Source organism: Phyllobates terribilis, unplaced genomic scaffold (assembly GCF_046119375.1).
Source record: "Phyllobates terribilis strain yellow unplaced genomic scaffold, ASM4611937v1 Scaffold_108__1_contigs__length_5656254, whole genome shotgun sequence".
In the NCBI taxonomy this organism is placed as follows: domain Eukaryota; kingdom Metazoa; phylum Chordata; class Amphibia; order Anura; family Dendrobatidae; genus Phyllobates; species Phyllobates terribilis.
Window position 1 is genome coordinate 1354368 of NW_027362868.1, and position 27104 is coordinate 1381471.

General features: G+C 47.6%; 16 non-coding genes across 16 annotated transcripts; all 16 read left to right on the top strand.

Moving 5' to 3' along the window:
- The first annotated feature begins 704 nt into the window (after nucleotides 1-704).
- On the top strand, nucleotides 705-895 carry LOC141199089 (U2 spliceosomal RNA). The gene has a single exon (XR_012270852.1). It is a non-coding gene; the product is annotated as a U2 spliceosomal RNA (small nuclear RNA).
- Nucleotides 896-2016: 1121 nt separating this feature from the next.
- LOC141199090 (U2 spliceosomal RNA) lies at nucleotides 2017-2207 on the top strand. The gene has a single exon (XR_012270853.1). It is a non-coding gene; the product is annotated as a U2 spliceosomal RNA (small nuclear RNA).
- Nucleotides 2208-3331: 1124 nt separating this feature from the next.
- Nucleotides 3332-3522, top strand: LOC141199091 (U2 spliceosomal RNA). The gene has a single exon (XR_012270854.1). It is a non-coding gene; the product is annotated as a U2 spliceosomal RNA (small nuclear RNA).
- A 1121-nt stretch (nucleotides 3523-4643) lies between these two features.
- On the top strand, nucleotides 4644-4834 carry LOC141200536 (U2 spliceosomal RNA). Its single transcript, XR_012272254.1, has one exon. It is a non-coding gene; the product is annotated as a U2 spliceosomal RNA (small nuclear RNA).
- A 1121-nt stretch (nucleotides 4835-5955) lies between these two features.
- LOC141199092 (U2 spliceosomal RNA) lies at nucleotides 5956-6146 on the top strand. The gene has a single exon (XR_012270855.1). It is a non-coding gene; the product is annotated as a U2 spliceosomal RNA (small nuclear RNA).
- A 1120-nt stretch (nucleotides 6147-7266) lies between these two features.
- LOC141199093 (U2 spliceosomal RNA) lies at nucleotides 7267-7457 on the top strand. The gene has a single exon (XR_012270856.1). It is a non-coding gene; the product is annotated as a U2 spliceosomal RNA (small nuclear RNA).
- A 1119-nt stretch (nucleotides 7458-8576) lies between these two features.
- LOC141200524 (U2 spliceosomal RNA) lies at nucleotides 8577-8767 on the top strand. Its single transcript, XR_012272243.1, has one exon. It is a non-coding gene; the product is annotated as a U2 spliceosomal RNA (small nuclear RNA).
- A 1118-nt stretch (nucleotides 8768-9885) lies between these two features.
- Nucleotides 9886-10076, top strand: LOC141199095 (U2 spliceosomal RNA). The gene has a single exon (XR_012270858.1). It is a non-coding gene; the product is annotated as a U2 spliceosomal RNA (small nuclear RNA).
- A 1122-nt stretch (nucleotides 10077-11198) lies between these two features.
- LOC141199096 (U2 spliceosomal RNA) lies at nucleotides 11199-11389 on the top strand. Its single transcript, XR_012270859.1, has one exon. It is a non-coding gene; the product is annotated as a U2 spliceosomal RNA (small nuclear RNA).
- A 5844-nt stretch (nucleotides 11390-17233) lies between these two features.
- LOC141199097 (U2 spliceosomal RNA) lies at nucleotides 17234-17424 on the top strand. Its single transcript, XR_012270860.1, has one exon. It is a non-coding gene; the product is annotated as a U2 spliceosomal RNA (small nuclear RNA).
- Nucleotides 17425-18543: 1119 nt separating this feature from the next.
- LOC141199098 (U2 spliceosomal RNA) lies at nucleotides 18544-18734 on the top strand. Its single transcript, XR_012270861.1, has one exon. It is a non-coding gene; the product is annotated as a U2 spliceosomal RNA (small nuclear RNA).
- Nucleotides 18735-21461: 2727 nt separating this feature from the next.
- Nucleotides 21462-21652, top strand: LOC141200306 (U2 spliceosomal RNA). Its single transcript, XR_012272030.1, has one exon. It is a non-coding gene; the product is annotated as a U2 spliceosomal RNA (small nuclear RNA).
- Nucleotides 21653-22771: 1119 nt separating this feature from the next.
- LOC141200604 (U2 spliceosomal RNA) lies at nucleotides 22772-22962 on the top strand. Its single transcript, XR_012272320.1, has one exon. It is a non-coding gene; the product is annotated as a U2 spliceosomal RNA (small nuclear RNA).
- A 1116-nt stretch (nucleotides 22963-24078) lies between these two features.
- LOC141199099 (U2 spliceosomal RNA) lies at nucleotides 24079-24269 on the top strand. Its single transcript, XR_012270862.1, has one exon. It is a non-coding gene; the product is annotated as a U2 spliceosomal RNA (small nuclear RNA).
- A 1120-nt stretch (nucleotides 24270-25389) lies between these two features.
- Nucleotides 25390-25580, top strand: LOC141199101 (U2 spliceosomal RNA). Its single transcript, XR_012270863.1, has one exon. It is a non-coding gene; the product is annotated as a U2 spliceosomal RNA (small nuclear RNA).
- A 1120-nt stretch (nucleotides 25581-26700) lies between these two features.
- On the top strand, nucleotides 26701-26891 carry LOC141199102 (U2 spliceosomal RNA). The gene has a single exon (XR_012270864.1). It is a non-coding gene; the product is annotated as a U2 spliceosomal RNA (small nuclear RNA).
- The last annotated feature ends 213 nt before the right edge of the window (nucleotides 26892-27104 follow it).

Here is a 27104-nt window from a genome sequence, read left to right on the forward strand (position 1 = left end):
GCTAACAGGTATGTGAGCTGGTTACTCTGCTGCGCTTAATATTTCTTTTTTGGTTTGCTACAATGCCTTTTCTGAAACGTTGTCTCCCTCTGCTGGAACACTGACTTCTTTCATTTAATGCCTGCAGACTATAAAAGAGAAACCAACCCAAAAAGTTTGGTTGATTAGTCTGTGGCATTCTTTTAAACTGTTGCTTATGGCGGTCTCTGTGAGCTTCTCAGTGACATTCAGCCATCCAGGTATCCCGCCTGCAGTAGACGGAATGTGGCAATGGAACGCTGGCTGCGCGTGTCATAATAGGCTCTGAGCCTTTATATACCTGCGCACAGCAGCAGCCACCTTCAGTCTGCTGCTGGACAGCCAGCAGCAGCAGCAGCAGGAGAGGTAATTAATCAGCAACCCTCCTGCTAAGGGTAGACAGCTGCTCGTTCCACCCCCCCCCCCGCCTTAATTGGTTCTCCTCCCTTCCAACGGTGTTGAGGCGGGTGGGAACAGCCGGGGGTTGAGGGTACTGTGCTAAGAGAGGTGGAGTTATGCAGATCTAAAACGCGTGGATTGCAGCAGCAGCAAGCCGAAAAGTGCAGGCATGTGAGGGATCTTGAGGTTGACAGCATGTCTTCTTAACGGGAGTCCAGGTGGCCATCTCCACAAATGGACTTTTCAGAATCCTTGAGTGGCACCGTAGTCGGAAACCAATTCTGGTTATCGCTTCTCGGCCTTTTGGCTAAGATCAAGTGTAGTATCTGTTCTTATCAGTTTAATATCTGATACGTCCCCTATCTGGGGACCATATATTAAATGGATTTTTAGAACAGGGAGATGGAAAAAGAGCTTGCTCTGTCCACTCCACGCATTGACCTGGTATTGCAGTATCTCCAGGACCGGTGCACCCCTTCTTTAATGCAGTTTCTAAAATCAGAAAGAATTGAATTCAATGCTTTTTGTTCATTTTGCTTGTTTGTCGGATTTTGGGATGGACTCTTTGGCATTGCTTTTCTTCTCCTCATTGGATTTTTCATGTTAAAAGTTGCAGAAGCCAGATGACAAGCTCATTTAGGTTCAACTTCAGCAACTGTGCATTGCATTGCCATGTAATGTAATGTAATGCAATGCTATCTATCTAGCTCTCCCTCTATACTTCCTTTTGGATAAACAGACATATTAGGCAAGCATTTTGGAGCTTTCACCTAAATAACTACAGGTGGTGAGATAAGCTGCACAATATAATTGACCTTTCAGTATATTGTTGCACACACACCATCTATTTAGCAAATGCCCTTGTTATCAACAGCAGCCTTTTAAACTCACCTGAGCTAACAGGTATGTGAGCTGGTTACTCTGCTGCGCTTAAAATTTCTTTTTTGGTTTGCTACAATGCCTTTTCTGAAACGTTGTCTCCCTCTGCTGGAACACTGACTTCTTTCATTTAATGCCTGCAGACTATAAAAGAGAAACCAACCCAAAAAGTTTGGTTGATTAGTCTGTGGCATTCTTTTAAACTGTTGCTTATGGCGGTCTCTGTGAGCTTCTCAGTGACATTCAGCCATCCAGGTATCCCGCCTGCAGTAGACGGAATGTGGCAATGGAACGCTGGCTGCGCGTGTCATAATAGGCTCTGAGCCTTTATATACCTGCGCACAGCAGCAGCCACCTTCAGTCTGCTGCTGGACAGCCAGCAGCAGCAGCAGCAGGAGAGGTAATTAATCAGCAACCCTCCTGCTAAGGGTAGACAGCTGCTCGTTCCACCCCCCCCCCCGCCTTAATTGGTTCTCCTCCCTTCCAACGGTGTTGAGGCGGGTGGGAACAGCCGGGGGTTGAGGGTACTGTGCTAAAAGAGGTGGAGTTATGCAGATCTAAAACGCGTGGATTGCAGCAGCAGCAAGCCGAAAAGTGCAGGCATGTGAGGGATCTTGAGGTTGACAGCATGTCTTCTTAACGGGAGTCCAGGTGGCCATCTCCACAAATGGACTTTTCAGAATCCTTGGGTGGCACCGTAGTCGGAAACCAATTCTGGTTATCGCTTCTCGGCCTTTTGGCTAAGATCAAGTGTAGTATCTGTTCTTATCAGTTTAATATCTGATACGTCCCCTATCTGGGGACCATATATTAAATGGATTTTTAGAACAGGGAGATGGAAAAAGAGCTTGCTCTGTCCACTCCACGCATTGACCTGGTATTGCAGTATCTCCAGGACCGGTGCACCCCTTCTTTAATGCAGTTTCTAAAATCAGAAAGAATTGAATTCAATGCTTTTTGTTCATTTTGCTTGTTTGTCGGATTTTGGGATGGACTCTTTGGCTTTGCTTTTCTTCTCCTCATTGGATTTTTCATGTTAAAAGTTGCAGAAGCCAGATGACAAGCTCATTTTGGTTCAACTTCAGCAACTGTGCATTGCATTGCCATGTAATGTAATGTAATGCAATGCTATCTATCTAGCTCTCCCTCTATACTTCCTTTTGGATAAACAGACATATTAGGCAAGCATTTTGGAGCTTTCACCTAAATAACTACAGGTGGTGAGATAAGCTGCAAAATATAATTGACCTTTCAGTATATTGTTGCACACACACCATCTATTTAGCAAATGCCCTTGTTATCAACAGCAGCCTTTTAAACTCACCTGAGCTAACAGGTATGTGAGCTGGTTACTCTGCTGCGCTTAAAATTTCTTTTTTGGTTTGCTACAATGCCTTTTCTGAAACGTTGTCTCCCTCTGCTGGAACACTGACTTCTTTCATTTAATGCCTGCAGACTATAAAAGAGAAACCAACCCAAAAAGTTTGGTTGATTAGTCTGTGGCATTCTTTTAATCTGTTGCTTATGGCGGTCTCTGTGAGCTTCTCAGTGACATTCAGCCATCCAGGTATCCCGCCTGCAGTAGACGGAATGTGGCAATGGAACGCTGGCTGCGCGTGTCATAATAGGCTCTGAGCCTTTATATACCTGCGCACAGCAGCAGCCACCTTCAGTCTGCTGCTGGACAGCCAGCAGCAGCAGCAGCAGGAGAGGTAATTAATCAGCAACCCTCCTGCTAAGGGTAGACAGCTGCTCGTTCCAACCCCCCCCCCCCCGCCTTAATTGGTTCTCCTCCCTTCCAACGGTGTTGAGGCGGGTGGGAACAGCCGGGGGTTGAGGGTACTGTGCTAAAAGAGGTGGAGTTATGCAGATCTAAAACGCGTGGATTGCAGCAGCAGCAAGCCGAAAAGTGCAGGCATGTGAGGGATCTAGAGGTTGACAGCATGTCTTCTTAACGGGAGTCCAGGTGGCCATCTCCACAAATGGACTTTTCAGAATCCTTGGGTGGCACCGTAGTCGGAAACCAATTCTGGTTATCGCTTCTCGGCCTTTTGGCTAAGATCAAGTGTAGTATCTGTTCTTATCAGTTTAATATCTGATACGTCCCCTATCTGGGGACCATATATTAAATGGATTTTTAGAACAGGGAGATGGAAAAAGAGCTTGCTCTGTCCACTCCACGCATTGACCTGGTATTGCAGTATCTCCAGGACCGGTGCACCCCTTCTTTAATGCAGTTTCTAAAATCAGAAAGAATTGAATTCAATGCTTTTTGTTCATTTTGCTTGTTTGTCGGATTTTGGGATGGACTCTTTGGCTTTGCTTTTCTTCTCCTCATTGGATTTTTCATGTTAAAAGTTGCAGAAGCCAGATGACAAGCTCATTTTGGTTCAACTTCAGCAACTGTGCATTGCATTGCCATGTAATGTAATGTAATGCAATGCTATCTATCTAGCTCTCCCTCTATACTTCCTTTTGGATAAACAGACATATTAGGCAAGCATTTTGGAGCTTTCACCTAAATAACTACAGGTGGTGAGATAAGCTGCACAATATAATTGACCTTTCAGTATATTGTTGCACACACACCATCTATTTAGCAAATGCCCTTGTTATCAACAGCAGCCTTTTAAACTCACCTGAGCTAACAGGTATGTGAGCTGGTTACTCTGCTGCGCTTAAAATTTCTTTTTTGGTTTGCTACAATGCCTTTTCTGAAACGTTGTCTCCCTCTGCTGGAACACTGACTTCTTTCATTTAATGCCTGCAGACTATAAAAGAGAAACCAACCCAAAAAGTTTGGTTGATTAGTCTGTGGCATTCTTTTAAACTGTTGCTTATGGCGGTCTCTGTGAGCTTCTCAGTGACATTCAGCCATCCAGGTATCCCGCCTGCAGTAGACGGAATGTGGCAATGGAACGCTGGCTGCGCGTGTCATAATAGGCTCTGAGCCTTTATATACCTGCGCACAGCAGCAGCCACCTTCAGTCTGCTGCTGGACAGCCAGCAGCAGCAGCAGCAGGAGAGGTAATTAATCAGCAACCCTCCTGCTAAGGGTAGACAGCTGCTCGTTCCACCCCCCCCCCCGCCTTAATTGGTTCTCCTCCCTTCCAACGGTGTTGAGGCGGGTGGGAACAGCCGGGGGTTGAGGGTACTGTGCTAAAAGAGGTGGAGTTATGCAGATCTAAAACGCGTGGATTGCAGCAGCAGCAAGCCGAAAAGTGCAGGCATGTGAGGGATCTAGAGGTTGACAGCATGTCTTCTTAACGGGAGTCCAGGTGGCCATCTCCACAAATGGACTTTTCAGAATCCTTGGGTGGCACCGTAGTCGGAAACCAATTCTGGTTATCGCTTCTCGGCCTTTTGGCTAAGATCAAGTGTAGTATCTGTTCTTATCGGTTTAATATCTGATACGTCCCCTATCTGGGGACCATATATTAAATGGATTTTTAGAACAGGGAGATGGAAAAAGAGCTTGCTCTGTCCACTCCACGCATTGACCTGGTATTGCAGTATCTCCAGGACCGGTGCACCCCTTCTTTAATGCAGTATCTAAAATCAGAAAGAATTGAATTCAATGCTTTTTGTTCATTTTGCTTGTTTGTCGTATTTTGGGATGGACTCTTTGGCTTTGCTTTTCTTCTCCTCATTGGATTTTTCATGTTAAAAGTTGCAGAAGCCAGATGACAAGCTCATTTTGGTTCAACTTCAGCAACTGTGCATTGCATTGCCATGTAATGTAATGTAATGCAATGCTATCTATCTAGCTCTCCCTCTATACTTCCTTTTGGATAAACAGACATATTAGGCAAGCATTTTGGAGCTTTCACCTAAATAACTACAGGTGGTGAGATAAGCTGCACAATATAATTGACCTTTCAGTATATTGTTGCACACACACCATCTATTTAGCAAATGCCCTTGTTATCAACAGCAGCCTTTTAAACTCACCTGAGCTAACAGGTATGTGAGCTGGTTACTCTGCTGCGCTTAAAATTTCTTTTTTGGTTTGCTACAATGCCTTTTCTGAAACGTTGTCTCCCTCTGCTGGAACACTGACTTCTTTCATTTAATGCCTGCAGACTATAAAAGAGAAACGAACCCAAAAAGTTTGGTTGATTAGTCTGTGGCATTCTTTTAAACTGTTGCTTATGGCGGTCTCTGTGAGCTTCTCAGTGACATTCAGCCATCCAGGTATCCCGCCTGCAGTAGACGGAATGTGGCAATGGAACGCTGGCTGCGCGTGTCATAATAGGCTCTGAGCCTTTATATACCTGCGCACAGCAGCAGCCACCTTCAGTCTGCTGCCTGACAGCCAGCAGCAGCAGCAGCAGGAGAGGTAATTAATCAGCAACCCTCCTGCTAAGGGTAGACAGCTGCTCGTTCCACCCCCCCCCCCGCCTTAATTGGTTCTCCTCCCTTCCAACGGTGTTGAGGCGGGTGGGAACAGCCGGGGGTTGAGGGTACTGTGCTAAAAGAGGTGGAGTTATGCAGATCTAAAACGCGTGGATTGCAGCAGCAGCAAGCCGAAAAGTGCAGGCATGTGAGGGATCTAGAGGTTGACAGCATGTCTTCTTAACGGGAGTCCAGGTGGCCATCTCCACAAATGGACTTTTCAGAATCCTTGGGTGGCACCGTAGTCGGAAACCAATTCTGGTTATCGCTTCTCGGCCTTTTGGCTAAGATCAAGTGTAGTATCTGTTCTTATCAGTTTAATATCTGATACGTCCCCTATCTGGGGACCATATATTAAATGGATTTTTAGAACAGGGAGATGGAAAAAGAGCTTGCTCTGTCCACTCCACGCATTGACCTGGTATTGCAGTATCTCCAGGACCGGTGCACCCCTTCTTTAATGCAGTTTCTAAAATCAGAAAGAATTGAATTCAATGCTTTTTGTTCATTTTGCTTGTTTGTCGGATTTTGGGATGGACTCTTTGGCTTTGCTTTTCTTCTCCTCATTGGATTTTTCATGTTAAAAGTTGCAGAAGCCAGATGACAAGCTCATTTTGGTTCAACTTCAGCAATTGTGCATTGCATTGCCATGTAATGTAATGTAATGCAATGCTATCTATCTAGCTCTCCCTCTATACTTCCTTTTGGATAAACAGACATATTAGGCAAGCATTTTGGAGCTTTCACCTAAATAACTACAGGTGGTGAGATAAGCTGCACAATATAATTGACCTTTCAGTATATTGTTGCACACACACCATCTATTTAGCAAATGCCCTTGTTATCAACAGCAGCCTTTTAAACTCACCTGAGCTAACAGGTATGTGAGCTGGTTACTCTGCTGCGCTTAAAATTTCTTTTTTGGTTTGCTACAATGCCTTTTCTGAAACGTTGTCTCCCTCTGCTGGAAAACTGACTTCTTTCATTTAATGCCTGCAGACTATAAAAGAGAAACCAACCCAAAAAGTTTGGTTGATTAGTCTGTGGCATTCTTTTAAACTGTTGCTTATGGCGGTCTCTGTGAGCTTCTCAGTGACATTCAGCCATCCAGGTATCCCGCCTGCAGTAGACGGAATGTGGCAATGGAACGCTGGCTGCGCGTGTCATAATAGGCTCTGAGCCTTTATATACCTGCGCACAGCAGCAGCCACCTTCAGTCTGCTGCTGGACAGCCAGCAGCAGCAGCAGCAGGAGAGGTAATTAATCAGCAACCCTCCTGCTAAGGGTAGACAGCTGCTCGTTCCACCCCCCCCCCGCCTTAATTGGTTCTCCTCCCTTCCAACGGTGTTGAGGCGGGTGGGAACAGCCGGGGGTTGAGGGTACTGTGCTAAAAGAGGTGGAGTTATGCAGATCTAAAACGCGTGGATTGCAGCAGCAGCAAGCCGAAAAGTGCAGGCATGTGAGGGATCTAGAGGTTGACAGCATGTCTTCTTAACGGGAGTCCAGGTGGCCATCTCCACAAATGGACTTTTCAGAATCCTTGGGTGGCACCGTAGTCGGAAACCAATTCTGGTTATCGCTTCTCGGCCTTTTGGCTAAGATCAAGTGTAGTATCTGTTCTTATCAGTTTAATATCTGATACGTCCCCTATCTGGGGACCATATATTAAATGGATTTTTAGAACAGGGAGATGGAAAAAGAGCTTGCTCTGTCCACTCCACGCATTGACCTGGTATTGCAGTATCTCCAGGACCGGTGCACCCCTTCTTTAATGCAGTTTCTAAAATCAGAAAGAATTGAATTCAATGCTTTTTGTTCATTTTGCTTGTTTGTCGGATTTTGGGATGGACTCTTTGGCTTTGCTTTTCTTCTCCTCATTGGATTTTTCATGTTAAAAGTTGCAGAAGCCAGATGACAAGCTCATTTTGGTTCAACTTCAGCAACTGTGCATTGCATTGCCATGTAATGTAATGTAATGCAATGCTATCTATCTAGCTCTCCCTCTATACTTCCTTTTGGATAAACAGACATATTAGGCAAGCATTTTGGAGCTTTCACCTAAATAACTACAGGTGGTGAGATAAGCTGCACAATATAATTGACCTTTCAGTATATTGTTGCACACACACCATCTATTTAGCAAATGCCCTTGTTATCAACAGCAGCCTTTTAAACTCACCTGAGCTAACAGGTATGTGAGCTGGTTACTCTGCTGCGCTTAAAATTTCTTTTTTGGTTTGCTACAATGCCTTTTCTGAAACGTTGTCTCCCTCTGCTGGAACACTGACTTCTTTCATTTAATGCCTGCAGACTATAAAAGAGAAACCAACCCAAAAAGTTTGGTTGATTAGTCTGTGGCATTCTTTTAAACTGTTGCTTATGGCGGTCTCTGTGAGCTTCTCAGTGACATTCAGCCATCCAGGTATCCCGCCTGCAGTAGACGGAATGTGGCAATGGAACGCTGGCTGCGCGTGTCATAATAGGCTCTGAGCCTTTATATACCTGCGCACAGCAGCAGCCACCTTCAGTCTGCTGCTGGACAGCCAGCAGCAGCAGCAGCAGGAGGGGTAATTAATCAGCAACCCTCCTGCTAAGGGTAGACAGCTGCTCGTTCCACCCCCCCCCGCCTTAATTGGTTCTCCTCCCTTCCAACGGTGTTGAGGCGGGTGGGAACAGCCGGGGGTTGAGGGTACTGTGCTAAAAGAGGTGGAGTTATGCAGGTCTAAAACGCGTGGATTGCAGCAGCAGCAAGCCGAAAAGTGCAGGCATGTGAGGGATCTAGAGGTTGACAGCATGTCTTCTTAACGGGAGTCCAGGTGGCCATCTCCACAAATGGACTTTTCAGAATCCTTGGGTGGCACCGTAGTCGGAAACCAATTCTGGTTATCGCTTCTCGGCCTTTTGGCTAAGATCAAGTGTAGTATCTGTTCTTATCAGTTTAATATCTGATACGTCCCCTATCTGGGGACCATATATTAAATGGATTTTTAGAACAGGGAGATGGAAAAAAAGCTTGCTCTGTCCACTCCACGCATTGACCTGGTATTGCAGTATCTCCAGGACCGGTGCACCCCTTCTTTAATGCAGTTTCTAAAATCAGAAAGAATTGAATTCAATGCTTTTGTTCATTTTGCTTGTTTGTCGGATTTTGGGATGGACTCTTTGGCTTTGCTTTTCTTCTCCTCATTGGATTTTTCATGTTAAAAGTTGCAGAAGCCAGATGACAAGCTCATTTTGGCTCAACTTCAGCAACTGTGCATTGCATTGCCATGTAATGTAATGTAATGCAATGCTATCTATCTAGCTCTCCCTCTATACTTCCTTTTGGATAAACAGACATATTAGGCAAGCATTTTGGAGCTTTCACCTAAATAACTACAGGTGGTGAGATAAGCTGCACAATATAATTGACCTTTCAGTATATTGTTGCACACACACCATCTATTTAGCAAATGCCCTTGTTATCAACAGCAGCCTTTTAAACTCACCTGAGCTAACAGGTATGTGAGCTGGTTACTCTGCTGCGCTTAAAATTTCTTTTTTGGTTTGCTACAATGCCTTTTCGGAAACGTTGTCTCCCTCTGCTGGAACACTGACTTCTTTCATTTAATGCCTGCAGACTATAAAAGAGAAACCAACCCAAAAAGTTTGGTTGATTAGTCTGTGGCATTCTTTTAAACTGTTGCTTATGGCGGTCTCTGTGAGCTTCTCAGTGACATTCAGCCATCCAGGTATCCCGCCTGCAGTAGACGGAATGTGGCAATGGAACGCTGGCTGCGCGTGTCATAATAGGCTCTGAGCCTTTATATACCTGCGCACAGCAGCAGCCACCTTCAGTCTGCTGCTGGACAGCCAGCAGCAGCAGCAGCAGGAGAGGTAATTAATCAGCAACCCTCCTGCTAAGGGTAGACAGCTGCTCGTTCCACCCCCCCCCGCCTTAATTGGTTCTCCTCCCTTCCAACGGTGTTGAGGCGGGTGGGAACAGCCGGGGGTTGAGGGTACTGTGCTAAAAGAGGTAGAGTTATGCAGATCTAAAACGCGTGGATTGCAGCAGCAGCAAGCCGAAAAGTGCAGGCATGTGAGGGATCTAGAGGTTGACAGCATGTCTTCTTAACGGGAGTCCAGGTGGCCATCTCCACAAATGGACTTTTCAGAATCCTTGGGTGGCACCGTAGTCGGAAACCAATTCTGGTTATCGCTTCTCGGCCTTTTGGCTAAGATCAAGTGTAGTATCTGTTCTTATCAGTTTAATATCTGATACGTCCCCTATCTGGGGACCATATATTAAATGGATTTTTAGAACAGGGAGATGGAAAAAGAGCTTGCTCTGTCCACTCCACGCATTGACCTGGTATTGCAGTATCTCCAGGACCGGTGCACCCCTTCTTTAATGCAGTTTCTAAAATCAGAAAGAATTGAATTCAATGCTTTTTGTTCATTTTGCTTGTTTGTCGGATTTTGGGATGGACTCTTTGGCTTTGCTTTTCTTCTCCTCATTGGATTTTTCATGTTAAAAGTTGCAGAAGCCAGATGACAAGCTCATTTTGGTTCAACTTCAGCAACTGTGCATTGCATTGCCATGTAATGTAATGTAATGCAATGCTATCTATCTAGCTCTCCCTCTATACTTCCTTTTGAATAAACAGACATATTAGGCAAGCATTTTGGAGCTTTCACCTAAATAACTACAGGTGGTGAGATAAGCTGCACAATATAATTGACCTTTCAGTATATTGTTGCACACACACCATCTATTTAGCAAATGCCCTTGTTATCAACAGCAGCCTTTTAAACTCACCTGAGCTAACAGGTATGTGAGCTGGTTACTCTGCTGCGCTTAAAATTTCTTTTTTGGTTTGCTACAATGCCTTTTCTGAAACGTTGTCTCCCTCTGCTGGAACACTGACTTCTTTCATTTAATGCCTGCAGACTATAAAAGAGAAACCAACCCAAAAAGTTTGGTTGATTAGTCTGTGGCATTCTTTTAAACTGTTGCTTATGGCGGTCTCTGTGAGCTTCTCAGTGACATTCAGCCATCCAGGTATCCCGCCTGCAGTAGACGGAATGTGGCAATGGAACGCTGGCTGCGCGTGTCATAATAGGCTCTGAGCCTTTATATACCTGCGCACAGCAGCAGCCACCTTCAGTCTGCTGCTGGACAGCCAGCAGCAGCAGCAGCAGGAGAGGTAATTAATCAGCAACCCTCCTGCTAAGGGTAGACAGCTGCTCGTTCCACCCCCCCCCCCCGCCTTAATTGGTTCTCCTCCCTTCCAACGGTGTTGAGGCGGGTGGGAACAGCCGGGGGTTGAGGGTACTGTGCTAAAAGAGGTGGAGTTATGCAGATCTAAAACGCGTGGATTGCAGCAGCAGCAAGCCGAAAAGTGCAGGCATGTGAGGGATCTAGAGGTTGACAGCATGTCTTCTTAACGGGAGTCCAGGTGGCCATCTCCACAAATGGACTTTTCAGAATCCTTGGGTGGCACCGTAGTCGGAAACCAAATCTGGTTATCGCTTCTCGGCCTTTTGGCTAAGATCAAGTGTAGTATCTGTTCTTATCAGTTTAATATCTGATACGTCCCCTATCTGGGGACCATATATTAAATGGATTTTTAGAACAGGGAGATGGAAAAAGAGCTTGCTCTGTCCACTCCACGCATTGACCTGGTATTGCAGTATCTCCAGGACCGGTGCACCCCTTCTTTAATGCAGTTTCTAAAATCAGAAAGAATTGAATTCAATGCTTTTTGTTCATTTTGCTTGTTTGTCGGATTTTGGGATGGACTCTTTGGCTTTGCTTTTCTTCTCCTCATTGGATTTTTCATGTTAAAAGTTGCAGAAGCCAGATGACAAGCTCATTTTGGTTCAACTTCAGCAACTGTGCATTGCATTGCCATGTAATGTGTTATGCACACGCCCGGACAGACTGGCGTGTGCGGTTGTAGTGGTTCCACTGGACCATGAACCGGAGAGTGCCTGGAGGGGCGTGACTAAGTATCTGGCCGATCCGACCAAGATGGCACGACGGCATACGACGCCAGTGCACCAGGGAGAAACCGGGCAGAGGGACCATGTGCTACTCCAGGTCAAACTCCGGACACGGGGGTTGACCCACACAGGGATTACTGGAACAGGCTGGTAGGCTGGCACACAGACTGGTGGGTATAGGCAGGCACGACTGGTATGCAGGCAGGGGGGGTACAGGCAAGCACAGCAAGTGTGCAGACAGGGAGGCACTAGAAGGTAGGAACACAGGCGGGATAGGACCCAGTACACACTGGGACTCAGGAATAATACAGGCAGAGGGGTACAGGCAGGGCAGGACAGGACTGCCGGAGCAGCGGGCAGAAGCAGGGCAGGACAGGACTGCCGGAGCAGCGGGCAGAAGCAGGGCAGGACAGGACTGCCGGAGCAGCGGGCAGAAGCAGGGCAGGACAGGACTCTGTTCACACGGAACAGACAGGAAGGGAAAGACAGAGCCAGACACCCACAGGGTACTTGCAGTGAAGTAGCGAGTGGACCACAAACTCACAAACGGGAGTACAGAGACAACAGGCAGGAGTTAGGTACGAGTTCAGACTCTGCAGAAAAAGGAAGGGAACGGACATAGAGGCAAAACATGTAAAGGATAGGAGAGAGTTCAGACTGGAACTGAGTGTACGGAGGAGACCGACACTGCAGCGGGATACAGGAGCGGGTCTGGGAATACTGCCCCCAGAGAGGCGGGACGAACAGGCAAGGAGCGTGTTCAGACAGGACAGACAAGATACAGGAGCGGGTCTAGGTAATCGGCCCCTAGAAGGCGGGAGGAACAGGCTAGGAGCGTGTTCAGACAGGACAGACAAGATACACAGAAAGGACTCAGTTCAGACACGGGAACAAATACCGCAAAGCAGGAGACATACAGGACTCAGTTCAGACACGGGAGCTGATAAAGCATTAGACATACAGGACACAGTTCAGACACGGGAGCTGATACCGCAAAGCAGGAGACATACAGGACTCAGTTCAGACACGGGAGCTGATACCGCAAAGCAGGAGACATACAGGACTAAGTTCAGACAGGCCTGGAAATACAGCCTCCAGGAAAGGCAGACAAGGAAACAAAGACGGGACCTGGCACCTTCAGAGTGCAAGCACACACTGAAGGAAACACTATGCTCAGGCAGGGATAGAAGGGAGCTGCTGAGCTATATACCAAGTGTCAGACAGCAATAGGCTGAGGACGCACAAGGGGTGTGACCCACAGCAGGTACAAAAAGCAGGAAGTGATCGGGCGCCGCCCTTAAGCAGCAGAGACAGACACAAACAGACAGCATGGAGGGAAGCCAGAGAGACATTCTGGACAGGAGATCAAGTGCGCGCTCCTGCACAGTGGGAGATGGACCACTATGCAAGGACGCCGCCAGGTATGTTACAGTACCTCCCCCCTTACGCCCCCTCTTCTTCAGGCCTGCCAGAATCTTCCGCAGGGAATTCGAGGACCAGTCGTTCACTGGGTTGGAGGGGGACAGAGACTTGAGGGTAATCTCTGCTTCGAGGTACATCTTGTCAAGCTCACAGGAAAAAATAGACGGGTTATCAGGTACATAATGAGGAAAAGTCACTGTCTCTTTGTTATCTGGTGGTACCCCGGAGGATTCAGGAAACAACTGGAGGTCCTCCGCCGGGTCAGAAGAGTGCAGAGGCTCAGAGAAAACAACTGCTTCAGAGTACACTAGGTCGGACTCACTGGAGGAAGCAGGCGAGGTATCGGGTACCGAGTATAGGAAAGTCTCTGTCCATTCACCACCAGGTGGCACCCCGAAGGGTTCTGAACACATCTGGAGGTCCTCCGCCTGGTCGGAGTGGTGTAGAGACTCGGGAGTAACCTCTGCTTCGGAGTACACTAGGTTGGACTCACTGGACGAAGCGAGAAAGGTATCAGGTACAGAGTATAGGAGAGTCTCTGTCCTTTCGCTACCAGGTAGCACCCCGAAGGGTTCAGGAGACAACTGGAGATCCTCCGCCTGGTCGGAGGGGTGTAGAGACTCGGGGGTAACTACCACTTTGGGGTACCCATTGTCAGGCTCACAGGACGAAGCGGACAAAGTATTGAGTACCGGGTGTAGAGAAGTCTCTCTCCATTTGTCATCGAGAGGTATCCCGGAGGATTCTGGAGGCAACAGGGGATCCTCCGCCAGGTAGTAGAGGTGCACAGACTCTGAGGTAACCACAGCTTTGGAGCATCCTTGGACATGCACACCGGTTAAAGAGAGAGAAGCAACTGATGCCGGGTGCAGGAAGTTCTCCTGTGTGGAGTCTGGATGGGCAGAAGTCTCTTCGGGCAGGAGAACTGGTGCACTACCCACGCACATTACCCATTGGGGTTTCTCCGGGATACAGGGAGATGAAGCTTCAGTAGGGACTTCAAGGTTGGGGTCAGGAGGTCTCAGGGAGGACAGACCCTGGCGTGACGGCTTGCCTCTAAGTCTAGCACGTCTGGACTGCCTCTTGAGGTTGAGAGAAGTATTCCGGAAAGCGTAGTCACCCTGTGAGGATTCTGGGTGGGCAGTAGTCTCATTGGGCTGGAGGACTATTGCGCTACCCACACACATTACCCATCGGGGCTGCTCCGGGATATTGGGAGGTGAAGCTTCAGCAGGAGCCTCCGGGTTAGGATCATCGAAGACCATTAGAAAGGCCACCAGGAAGGCCATTAGGTCCAGGAGGATCGGATCCTGTGTTTCATATAGGGGGTTGATCCATTCCAAGGCATCACCCGCCAGGTAAGACATAATAAAGGCCACTTTAGCCCAATCGGAAGGAAAAGAGAGAGGGTAGGCCTTAAATTGTAGCATGCATTGCTCCACAAATGCACGACACTGTCTTGGATCCCCATAGTAACGTGGCGGATCCGCAGGAACGAGAGCTGATAGATCCATCTGGACGGTGCGTAATTCGCCTGGAACTCAGCTAAGGGAAAAAAAATTTATTTATTTATTTTAATGCATGTATTCGCTGGAAAAACTTCTCAGAGAGCGAAGGCCGTGGGGCTCAACGGGAACCATGGCCTGAGCATGCTGTTATGCACACGCCCGGACAGACTGGCGTGTGCGGTTGTAGTGGTTCCACTGGACCATGAACCGGAGAGTGCCTGGAGGGGCGTGACTAAGTATCTGGCCGATCCGACCAAGATGGCACGACGGCATACGACGCCAGTGCACCAGGGAGAAACCGGGCAGAGGGACCAGGTGCTACTCCAGGTCAAACTCCGGACACGGGGGTTGACCCACACAGGGATTACTGGAACAGGCTGGTAGGCTGGCACACAGACTGGTGGGTATAGGCAGGCACGACTGGTATGCAGGCAGGGGGGGTACAGGCAAGCACAGCAAGAGTGCAGACAGGGAGGCACTAGCAGGTAGGAACACAGGCGGGATAGGACCCAGTACACACTGGGACTCAGGAATAATACAGGCAGAGGGGTACAGGCAGGGCAGGACAGGACTGCCGGAGCAGCGGGCAGAAGCAGGGCAGGACAGGACTGCCGGAGCAGCGGGCAGAAGCAGGGCAGGACAGGACTGCCGGAGCAGCGGGCAGAAGCAGGGCAGGACAGGACTGCCGGAGCAGCGGGCAGAAGCAGGGCAGGACAGGACTCTGTTCACACGGAACAGACAGGAAGGGAAAGACAGAGCCAGACACCCACAGGGTACTTGCAGTGAAGTAGCGAGTGGACCACAAACTCACAAACGGGAGTACAGAGACAACAGGCAGGAGTTAGGTACGAGTTCAGACTCTGCAGAAAAAGGAAGGGAATGGACATAGAGGCAAAACAGGTAAAGGATAGGAGAGAGTTCAGACTGGAACTGAGTGTACGGAGGAGACCGACACTGCAGCGGGATACAGGAGCGGGTCTGGGAATACTGCCCCCAGAGAGGCGGGACGAACAGGCAAGGAGCGTGTTCAGACAGGACAGACAAGATACAGGAGCGGGTCTAGGTAATCGGCCCCTAGAAGGCGGGAGGAACAGGCTAGGAGCGTGTTCAGACAGGACAGACAAGATACACAGAAAGGACTCAGTTCAGACACGGGAACAAATACCGCAAAGCAGGAGACATACAGGACTCAGTTCAGACACGGGAGCTGATACCGCAAAGCAGGAGACATACAGGACTCAGTTCAGACACGGGAACTAATACCGCAAAGCAGGAGACATACAGGACTCAGTTCAGACACGGGAGCTGATACCGCAAAGCAGGAGACATACAGGACTAAGTTCAGACAGGCCTGGAAATACAGCCTCCAGGAAAGGCAGACAAGGAAACAAAGACAGGACCTGGCACCTTCAGAGTGCAAGCACACACTGAAGGAAACACTATGCTCAGGCAGGGATAGAAGGGAGCTGCTGAGCTATATACCAAGTGTCAGACAGCAATAGGCTGAAGACGCACAAGGGGTGTGACCCACAGCAGGTACAAAAAGCAGGAAGTGATCGGGCGCCGCCCTTAAGCAGCAGAGACAGACACAAACAGACAGCATGGAGGGAAGCCAGAGAGACATTCTGGACAGGAGATCAAGTGCGCGCTCCTGCACAGTGGGAGATGGACCACTATGCAAGGACGCCGCCAGGTATGTTACATAATGTAATGTAATGCAATGCTATCTATCTAGCTCTCCCTCTATACTTCCTTTTGGATAAACAGACATATTAGGCAAGCATTTTGGAGCTTTCACCTAAATAACTACAGGTGGTGAGATAAGCTGCACAATATAATTGACCTTTCAGTATATTGTTGCACACACACCATCTATTTAGCAAATGCCCTTGTTATCAACAGCAGCCTTTTAAACTCACCTGAGCTAACAGGTATGTGAGCTGGTTACTCTGCTGCGCTTAAAATTTCTTTTTTGGTTGGCTACAATGCCTTTTCTGAAACGTTGTCTCCCTCTGCTGGAACACTGACTTCTTTCATTTAATGCCTGCAGACTATAAAAGAGAAACCAACCCAAAAAGTTTGGTTGATTAGTCTGTGGCATTCTTTTAAACTGTTGCTTATGGCGGTCTCTGTGAGCTTCTCAGTGACATTCAGCCATCCAGGTATCCCGCCTGCAGTAGACGGAATGTGGCAATGGAACGCTGGCTGCGCGGGTCATAATAGGCTCTGAGCCTTTATATACCTGCGCACAGCAGCAGCCACCTTCAGTCTGCTGCTGGACAGCCAGCAGCAGCAGCAGCAGGAGAGGTAATTAATCAGCAACCCTCCTGCTAAGGGTAGACAGCTGCTCGTTCCACCCCCCCCCCCGCCTTAATTGGTTCTCCTCCCTTCCAACGGTGTTGAGGCGGGTGGGAACAGCCGGGGGTTGAGGGTACTGTGCTAAAAGAGGTGGAGTTATGCAGATCTAAAACGCGTGGATTGCAGCAGCAGCAAGCCGAAAAGTGCAGGCATGTGAGGGATCTAGAGGTTGACAGCATGTCTTCTTAACGGGAGTCCAGGTGGCCATCTCCACAAATGGACTTTTCAGAATCCTTGGGTGGCACCGTAGTCGGAAACCAATTCTGGTTATCGCTTCTCGGCCTTTTGGCTAAGATCAAGTGTAGTATCTGTTCTTATCAGTTTAATATCTGATACGTCCCCTATCTGGGGACCATATATTAAATGGATTTTTAGAACAGGGAGATGGAAAAAGAGCTTGCTCTGTCCACTCCACGCATTGACCTGGTATTGCAGTATCTCCAGGACCGGTGCACCCCTTCTTTAATGCAGTTTCTAAAATCAGAAAGAATTGAATTCAATGCTTTTTGTTCATTTTGCTTGTTTGTCGGATTTTGGGATGGACTCTTTGGCTTTGCTTTTCTTCTCCTCATTGGATTTTTCATGTTAAAAGTTGCAGAAGCCAGATGACAAGCTCATTTTGGTTCAACTTCAGCAACTGTGCATTGCATTGCCATGTAATGTAATGTAATGCAATGCTATCTATCTAGCTCTCCCTCTATACTTCCTTTTGGATAAACAGACATATTAGGCAAGCATTTTGGAGCTTTCACCTAAATAACTACAGGTGGTGAGATAAGCTGCACAATATAATTGACCTTTCAGTATATTGTTGCACACACACCATCTATTTAGCAAATGCCCTTGTTATCAACAGCAGCCTTTTAAACTCACCTGAGCTAACAGGTATGTGAGCTGGTTACTCTGCTGCGCTTAAAATTTCTTTTTTGGTTTGCTACAATGCCTTTTCTGAAACGTTGTCTCCCTCTGCTGGAACACTGACTTCTTTCATTTAATGCCTGCAGACTATAAAAGAGAAACCAACCCAAAAAGTTTGGTTGATTAGTCTGTGGCATTCTTTTAAACTGTTGCTTATGGCGGTCTCTGTGAGCTTCTCAGTGACATTCAGCCATCCAGGTATCCCGCCTGCAGTAGACGGAATGTGGCAATGGAACGCTGGCTGCGCGTGTCATAATAGGCTCTGAGCCTTTATATACCTGCGCACAGCAGCAGCCACCTTCAGTCTGCTGCTGGACAGCCAGCAGCAGCAGCAGGAGAGGTAATTAATCAGCAACCCTCCTGCTAAGGGTAGACAGCTGCTCGTTCCACCCCCCCCCCCCGCCTTAATTGGTTCTCCTCCCTTCCAACGGTGTTGAGGCGGGTGGGAACAGCCGGGGGTTGAGGGTACTGTGCTAAAAGAGGTGGAGTTATGCAGATCTAAAACGCGTGGATTGCAGCAGCAGCAAGCCGAAAAGTGCAGGCATGTGAGGGATCTAGAGGTTGACAGCATGTCTTCTTAACGGGAGTCCAGGTGGCCATCTCCACAAATGGACTTTTCAGAATCCTTGGGTGGCACCGTAGTCGGAAACCAATTCTGGTTATCGCTTCTCGGCCTTTTGGCTAAGATCAAGTGTAGTATCTGTTCTTATCAGTTTAATATCTGATACGTCCCCTATCTGGGGACCATATATTAAATGGATTTTTAGAACAGGGAGATGGAAAAAGAGCTTGCTCTGTCCACTCCACGCATTGACCTGGTATTGCAGTATCTCCAGGACCGGTGCACCCCTTCTTTAATGCAGTTTCTAAAATCAGAAAGAATTGAATTCAATGCTTTTTGTTCATTTTGCTTGTTTGTCGGATTTTGGGATGGACTCTTTGGCTTTGCTTTTCTTCTTCTCATTGGATTTTTCATGTTAAAAGTTGCAGAAGCCAGATGACAAGCTCATTTTGGTTCAACTTCAGCAACTGTGCATTGCATTGCCATGTAATGTGTTATGCACACGCCCGGACAGACTGGCGTGTGCGGTTGTAGTGGTTCCACTGGACCATGAACCGGAGAGTGCCTGGAGGGGCGTGACTAAGTATCTGGCCGATCCGACCAAGATGGCACGACGGCATACGACGCCAGTGCACCAGGGAGAAACCGGGCAGAGGGACCAGGTGCTACTCCAGGTCAAACTCCGGACACGGGGGTTGACCCACACAGGGATTACTGGAACAGGCTGGTAGGCTGGCACACAGACTGGTGGGTATAGGCAGGCACGACTGGTATGCAGGCAGGGGGGGTACAGGCAAGCACAGCAAGAGTGCAGACAGGGAGGCACTAGCAGGTAGGAACACAGGCGGGATAGGACCCAGTACACACTGGGACTCAGGAATAATACAGGCAGAGGGGTACAGGCAGGGCAGGACAGGACTGCCGGAGCAGCGGGCAGAAGCAGGGCAGGACAGGACTGCCGGAGCAGCGGGCAGAAGCAGGGCAGGACAGGACTGCCGGAGCAGTGGGCAGAAGCAGGGCAGGACAGGACTGCCGGAGCAGCGGGCAGAAGCAGGGCAGAACAGGACTCTGTTCACACGGAACAGACAGGAAGGGAAAGACAGAGCCAGACACCCACAGGGTACTTGCAGTGAAGTAGCGAGTGGACCACAAACTCACAAACGGGAGTACAGAGACAACAGGCAGGAGTTAGGTACGAGTTCAGACTCTGCAGAAAAAGGAAGGGAACGGACATAGAGGCAAAACAGGTAAAGGATAGGAGAGAGTTCAGACTGGAACTGAGTGTACGGAGGAGACCGACACTGCAGCGGGATACAAGAGCGGGTCTGGGAATACTGCCCCCAGAGAGGCGGGACGAACAGGCAAGGAGCGTGTTCAGACAGGACAGACAAGATACAGGAGCGGGTCTAGGTAATCGGCCCCTAGAAGGCGGGAGGAACAGGCTAGGAGCGTGTTCAGACAGGACAGACAAGATACACAGAAAGGACTCAGTTCAGACACGGGAACAAATACCGCAAAGCAGGAGACATACAGGACTCAGTTCAGACACGGGAGCTGATAAAGCAGGAGACATACAGGACACAGTTCAGACACGGGAGCTGATACCGCAAAGCAGGAGACATACAGGACTCAGTTCAGACACGGGAACTAATACCGCAAAGCAGGAGACATACAGGACTCAGTTCAGACACGGGAGCTGATACCGCAAAGCAGGAGACATACAGGACTAAGTTCAGACAGGCCTGGAAATACAGCCTCCAGGAAAGGCAGACAAGGAAACAAAGACGGGACCTGGCACCTTCAGAGTGCAAGCACACACTGAAGGAAACACTATGCTCAGACAGGGATAGAAGGGAGCTGCTGAGCTATATACCAAGTGTCAGACAGCAATAGGCTGAGGACGCACAAGGGGTGTGACCCACAGCAGGTACAAAAAGCAGGAAGTGATCGGGCGCCGCCCTTAAGCAGCAGAGACAGACACAAACAGACAGCATGGAGGGAAGCCAGAGAGACATTCTGGACAGGAGATCAAGTGCGCGCTCCTGCACAGTGGGAGATGGACCACTATGCAAGGACGCCGCCAGGTATGTTACATAATGTAATGTAATGCAATGCTATCTATCTAGCTCTCCCTCTATACTTCCTTTTGGATAAACAGACATATTAGGCAAGCATTTTGGAGCTTTCACCTAAATAACTACAGGTGGTGAGATAAGCTGCACAATATAATTGACCTTTCAGTATATTGTTGCACACACACCATCTATTTAGCAAATGCCCTTGTTATCAACAGCAGCCTTTTAAACTCACCTGAGCTAACAGGTATGTGAGCTGGTTACTCTGCTGCGCTTAAAATTTCTTTTTTGGTTTGCTACAATGCCTTTTCTGAAACGTTGTCTCCCTCTGCTGGAACACTGACTTCTTTCATTTAATGCCTGCAGACTATAAAAGAGAAACCAACCCAAAAAGTTTGGTTGATTAGTCTGTGGCATTCTTTTAAACTGTTGCTTATGGCGGTCTCTGTGAGCTTCTCAGTGACATTCAGCCATCCAGGTATCCCGCCTGCAGTAGACGGAATGTGGCAATGGAACGCTGGCTGCGCGTGTCATAATAGGCTCTGAGCCTTTATATACCTGCGCACAGCAGCAGCCACCTTCAGTCTGCTGCTGGACAGCCAGCAGCAGCAGCAGCAGGAGAGGTAATTAATCAGCAACTCTCCTGCTAAGGGTAGACAGCTGCTCGTTCCACCCCCCCCCCGCCTTAATTGGTTCTCCTCCCTTCCAACGGTGTTGAGGCGGGTGGGAACAGCCGGGGGTTGAGGGTACTGTGCTAAAAGAGGTGGAGTTATGCAGATCTAAAACGCGTGGATTGCAGCAGCAGCAAGCCGAAAAGTGCAGGCATGTGAGGGATCTAGAGGTTGACAGCATGTCTTCTTAACGGGAGTCCAGGTGGCCATCTCCACAAATGGACTTTTCAGAATCCTTGGGTGGCACCGTAGTCGGAAACCAATTCTGGTTATCGCTTCTCGGCCTTTTGGCTAAGATCAAGTGTAGTATCTGTTCTTATCAGTTTAATATCTGATACGTCCCCTATCTGGGGACCATATATTAAATGGATTTTTAGAACAGGGAGATGGGAAAAGAGCTTGCTCTGTCCACTCCACGCATTGACCTGGTATTGCAGTATCTCCAGGACCGGTGCACCCCTTCTTTAATGCAGTTTCTAAAATCAGAAAGAATTGAATTCAATGCTTTTTGTTCATTTTGCTTGTTTGTCGGATTTTGGGATGGACTCTTTGGCTTTGCTTTTCTTCTCCTCATTGGATTTTCATGTTAAAAGTTGCAGAAGCCAGATGACAAGCTCATTTTGGTTCAACTTCAGCAACTGTGCATTGCATTGCCATGTAATGTAATGTAATGCAATGCTATCTATCTAGCTCTCCCTCTATACTTCCTTTTGGATAAACAGACATATTAGGCAAGCATTTTGGAGCTTTCACCTAAATAACTACAGGTGGTGAGATAAGCTGCACAATATAATTGACCTTTCAGTATATTGTTGCACACACACCATCTATTTAGCAAATGCCCTTGTTATCAACAGCAGCCTTTTAAACTCACCTGAGCTAACAGGTATGTGAGCTGGTTACTCTGCTGCGCTTAAAATTTCTTTTTTGGTTTGCTACAATGCCTTTTCTGAAACGTTGTCTCCCTCTGCTGGAACACTGACTTCTTTCATTTAATGCCTGCAGACTATAAAAGAGAAACCAACCCAAAAAGTTTGGTTGATTAGTCTGTGGCATTCTTTTAAACTGTTGCTTATGGCGGTCTCTGTGAGCTTCTCAGTGACATTCAGCCATCCAGGTATCCCGCCTGCAGTAGACGGAATGTGGCAATGGAACGCTGGCTGCGCGTGTCATAATAGGCTCTGAGCCTTTATATACCTGCGCACAGCAGCAGCCACCTTCAGTCTGCTGCTGGACAGCCAGCAGCAGCAGCAGCAGGAGAGGTAATTAATCAGCAACCCTCCTGCTAAGGGTAGACAGCTGCTCGTTCCACCCCCCCCCCGCCTTAATTGGTTCTCCTCCCTTCCAACGGTGTTGAGGCGGGTGGGAACAGCCGGGGGTTGAGGGTACTGTGCTAAAAGAGGTGGAGTTATGCAGATCTAAAACGCGTGGATTGCAGCAGCAGCAAGCCGAAAAGTGCAGGCATGTGAGGGATCTAGAGGTTGACAGCATGTCTTCTTAACGGGAGTCCAGGTGGCCATCTCCACAAATGGACTTTTCAGAATCCTTGGGTGGCACCGTAGTCGGAAACCAATTCTGGTTATCGCTTTTCGGCCTTTTGGCTAAGATCAAGTGTAGTATCTGTTCTTATCAGTTTAATATCTGATACGTCCCCTATCTGGGGACCATATATTAAATGGATTTTTAGAACAGGGAGATGGAAAAAGAGCTTGCTCTGTCCACTCCACGCATTGACCTGGTATTGCAGTATCTCCAGGACCGGTGCACCCCTTCTTTAATGCAGTTTCTAAAATCAGAAAGAATTGAATTCAATACTTTTTGTTCATTTTGCTTGTTTGTCGGATTTTGGGATGGACTCTTTGGCTTTGCTTTTCTTCTCCTCATTGGATTTTTCATGTTAAAAGTTGCAGAAGCCAGATGACAAGCTCATTTTGGTTCAACTTCAGCAACTGTGCATTGCATTGCCATGTAATGTAATGTAATGCAATGCTATCTATCTAGCTCTCCCTCTATACTTCCTTTTGGATAAACAGACATATTAGGCAAGCATTTTGGAGCTTTCACCTAAATAACTACAGGTGGTGAGATAAGCTGCACAATATAATTGACCTTTCAGTATATTGTTGCACACACACCATCTATTTAGCAAATGCCCTTGTTATCAACAGCAGCCTTTTAAACTCACCTGAGCTAACAGGTATGTGAGCTGGTTACTCTGCTGCGCTTAAAATTTCTTTTTTGGTTTGCTACAATGCCTTTTCTGAAACGTTGTCTCCCTCTGCTGGAACACTGACTTCTTTCATTTAATGCCTGCAGACTATAAAAGAGAAACCAACCCAAAAAGTTTGGTTGATTAGTCTGTGGCATTCTTTTAAACTGTTGCTTATGGCGGTCTCTGTGAGCTTCTCAGTGACATTCAGCCATCCAGGTATCCCGCCTGCAGTAGACGGAATGTGGCAATGGAACGCTGGCTGCGCGTGTCATAATAGGCTCTGAGCCTTTATATACCTGCGCACAGCAGCAGCCACCTTCAGTCTGCTGCTGGACAGCCAGCAGCAGCAGCAGGAGAGGTAATTAATCAGCAACCCTCCTGCTAAGGGTAGACAGCTGCTCGTTCCACCCCCCCCCGCCTTAATTGGTTCTCCTCCCTTCCAACGGTGTTGAGGCGGGTGGGAACAGCCGGGGGTTGAGGGTACTGTGCTAAAAGAGGTGGAGTTATGCAGATCTAAAACGCGTGGATTGCAGCAGCAGCAAGCCGAAAAGTGCAGGCATGTGAGGGATCTAGAGGTTGACAGCATGTCTTCTTAACGGGAGTCCAGGTGGCCATCTCCACAAATGGACTTTTCAGAATCCTTGGGTGGCACCGTAGTCGGAAACCAATTCTGGTTATCGCTTCTCGGCCTTTTGGCTAAGATCAAGTGTAGTATCTGTTCTTATCAGTTTAATATCTGATACGTCCCCTATCTGGGGACCATATATTAAATGGATTTTTAGAACAGGGAGATGGAAAAAGAGCTTGCTCTGTCCACTCCACGCATTGACCTGGTATTGCAGTATCTCCAGGACCGGTGCACCCCTTCTTTAATGCAGTTTCTAAAATCAGAAAGAATTGAATTCAATGCTTTTTGTTCATTTTGCTTGTTTGTCGGATTTTGGGATGGACTCTTTGGCTTTGCTTTTCTTCTCCTCATTGGATTTTTCATGTTAAAAGTTGCAGAAGCCAGATGACAAGCTCATTTTGGTTCAACTTCAGCAACTGTGCATTGCATTGCCATGTAATGTAATGTAATGCAATGCTATCTATCTAGCTCTCCCTCTATACTTCCTTTTGGATAAACAGACATATTAGGCAAGCATTTTGGAGCTTTCACCTAAATAACTACAGGTGGTGAGATAAGCTGCACAATATAATTGACCTTTCAGTATATTGTTGCACACACACCATCTATTTAGCAAATGCCCTTGTTATCAACAGCAGCCTTTTAAACTCACCTGAGCTAACAGGTATGTGAGCTGGTTACTCTGCTGCGCTTAAAATTTCTTTTTTGGTTTGCTACAATGCCTTTTCTGAAACGTTGTCTCCCTCTGCTGGAACACTGACTTCTTTCATTTAATGCCTGCAGACTATAAAAGAGAAACCAACCCAAAAAGTTTGGTTGATTAGTCTGTGGCATTCTTTTAAACTGTTGCTTATGGCGGTCTCTGTGAGCTTCTCAGTGACATTCAGCCATCCAGGTATCCCGCCTGCAGTAGACGGAATGTGGCAATGGAACGCTGGCTGCGCGTGTCATAATAGGCTCTGAGCCTTTATATACCTGCGCACAGCAGCAGCCACCTTCAGTCTGCTGCTGGACAGCCAGCAGCAGCAGCAGCAGGAGAGGTAATTAATCAGCAACCCTCCTGCTAAGGGTAGACAGCTGCTCGTTCCACCCCCCCCCCGCCTTAATTGGTTCTCCTCCCTTCCAACGGTGATGAGGCGGGTGGGAACAGCCGGGGGTTGAGGGTACTGTGCTAAAAGAGGTGGAGTTATGCAGATCTAAAACGCGTGGATTGCAGCAGCAGCAAGCTGAAAAGTGCAGGCATGTGAGGGATCTAGAGGTTGACAGCATGTCTTCTTAACGGGAGTCCAGGTGGCCATCTCCACAAATGGACTTTTCAGAATCCTTGGGTGGCACCGTAGTCGGAAACCAATTCTGGTTATCGCTTCTCGGCCTTTTGGCTAAGATCAAGTGTAGTATCTGTTCTTATCAGTTTAATATCTGATACGTCCCCTATCTGGGGACCATATATTAAATGGATTTTTAGAACAGGGAGATGGAAAAAGAGCTTGCTCTGTCCACTCCACGCATTGACCTGGTATTGCAGTATCTCCAGGACCGGTGCACCCCTTCTTTAATGCAGTTTCTAAAATCAGAAAGAATTGAATTCAATGCTTTTTGTTCATTTTGCTTGTTTGTCGGATTTTGGGATGGACTCTTTGGCTTTGCTTTTCTTCTCCTCATTGGATTTTTCATGTTAAAAGTTGCAGAAGCCAGATGACAAGCTCATTTTGGTTCAACTTCAGCAACTGTGCATTGCATTGCCATGTAATGTAATGTAATGCAATGCTATCTATCTAGCTCTCCCTCTATACTTCCTTTTGGATAAACAGACATATTAGGCAAGCATTTTGGAGCTTTCACCTAAATAACTACAGGTGGTGAGATAAGCTGCACAATATAATTGACCTTTCAGTATATTGTTGCACACACACCATCTATTTAGCAAATGCCCTTGTTATCAACAGCAGCCTTTTAAACTCACCTGAGCTAACAGGTATGTGAGCTGGTTACTCTGCTGCGCTTAAAATTTCTTTTTTGGTTTGCTACAATGCCTTTTCTGAAACGTTGTCTCCCTCTGCTGGAACACTGACTTCTTTCATTTAATGCCTGCAGACTATAAAAGAGAAACCAACCCAAAAAGTTTGGTTGATTAGTCTGTGGCATTCTTTTAAACTGTTGCTTATGGCGGTCTCTGTGAGCTTCTCAGTGACATTCAGCCATCCAGGTATCCCGCCTGCAGTAGACGGAATGTGGCAATGGAACGCTGGCTGCGCGTGTCATAATAGGCTCTGAGCCTTTATATACCTGCGCACAGCAGCAGCCACCTTCAGTCTGCTGCTGGACAGCCAGCAGCAGCAGCAGCAGGAGAGGTAATTAATCAGCAACCCTCCTGCTAAGGGTAGACAGCTGCTCGTTCCACCCCCCCCCCGCCTTAATTGGTTCTCCTCCCTTCCAACGGTGTTGAGGCGGGTGGGAACAGCCGGGGGTTGAGGGTACTGTGCTAAAAGAGGTGGAGTTATGCAGATCTAAAACGCGTGGATTGCAGCAGCAGCAAGCCGAAAAGTGCAGGCATGTGAGGGATCTAGAGGTTGACAGCATGTCTTCTTAACGGGAGTCCAGGTGGCCATCTCCACAAATGGACTTTTCAGAATCCTTGGGTGGCACCGTAGTCGGAAACCAATTCTGGTTATCGCTTCTCGGCCTTTTGGCTAAGATCAAGTGTAGTATCTGTTCTTATCAGTTTAATATCTGATACGTCCCCTATCTGGGGACCATATATTAAATGGATTTTTAGAACAGGGAGATGGAAAAAGAGCTTGCTCTGTCCACTCCACGCATTGACCTGGTATTGCAGTATCTCCAGGACCGGTGCACCCCTTCTTTAATGCAGTTTCTAAAATCAGAAAGAATTGAATTCAATGCTTTTTGTTCATTTTGCTTGTTTGTCGGATTTTGGGATGGACTCTTTGGCTTTGCTTTTCTTCTCCTCATTGGATTTTTCATGTTAAAAGTTGCAGAAGCCAGATGACAAGCTCATTTTGGTTCAACTTCAGCAACTGTGCATTGCATTGCCATGTAATGTAATGTAATGC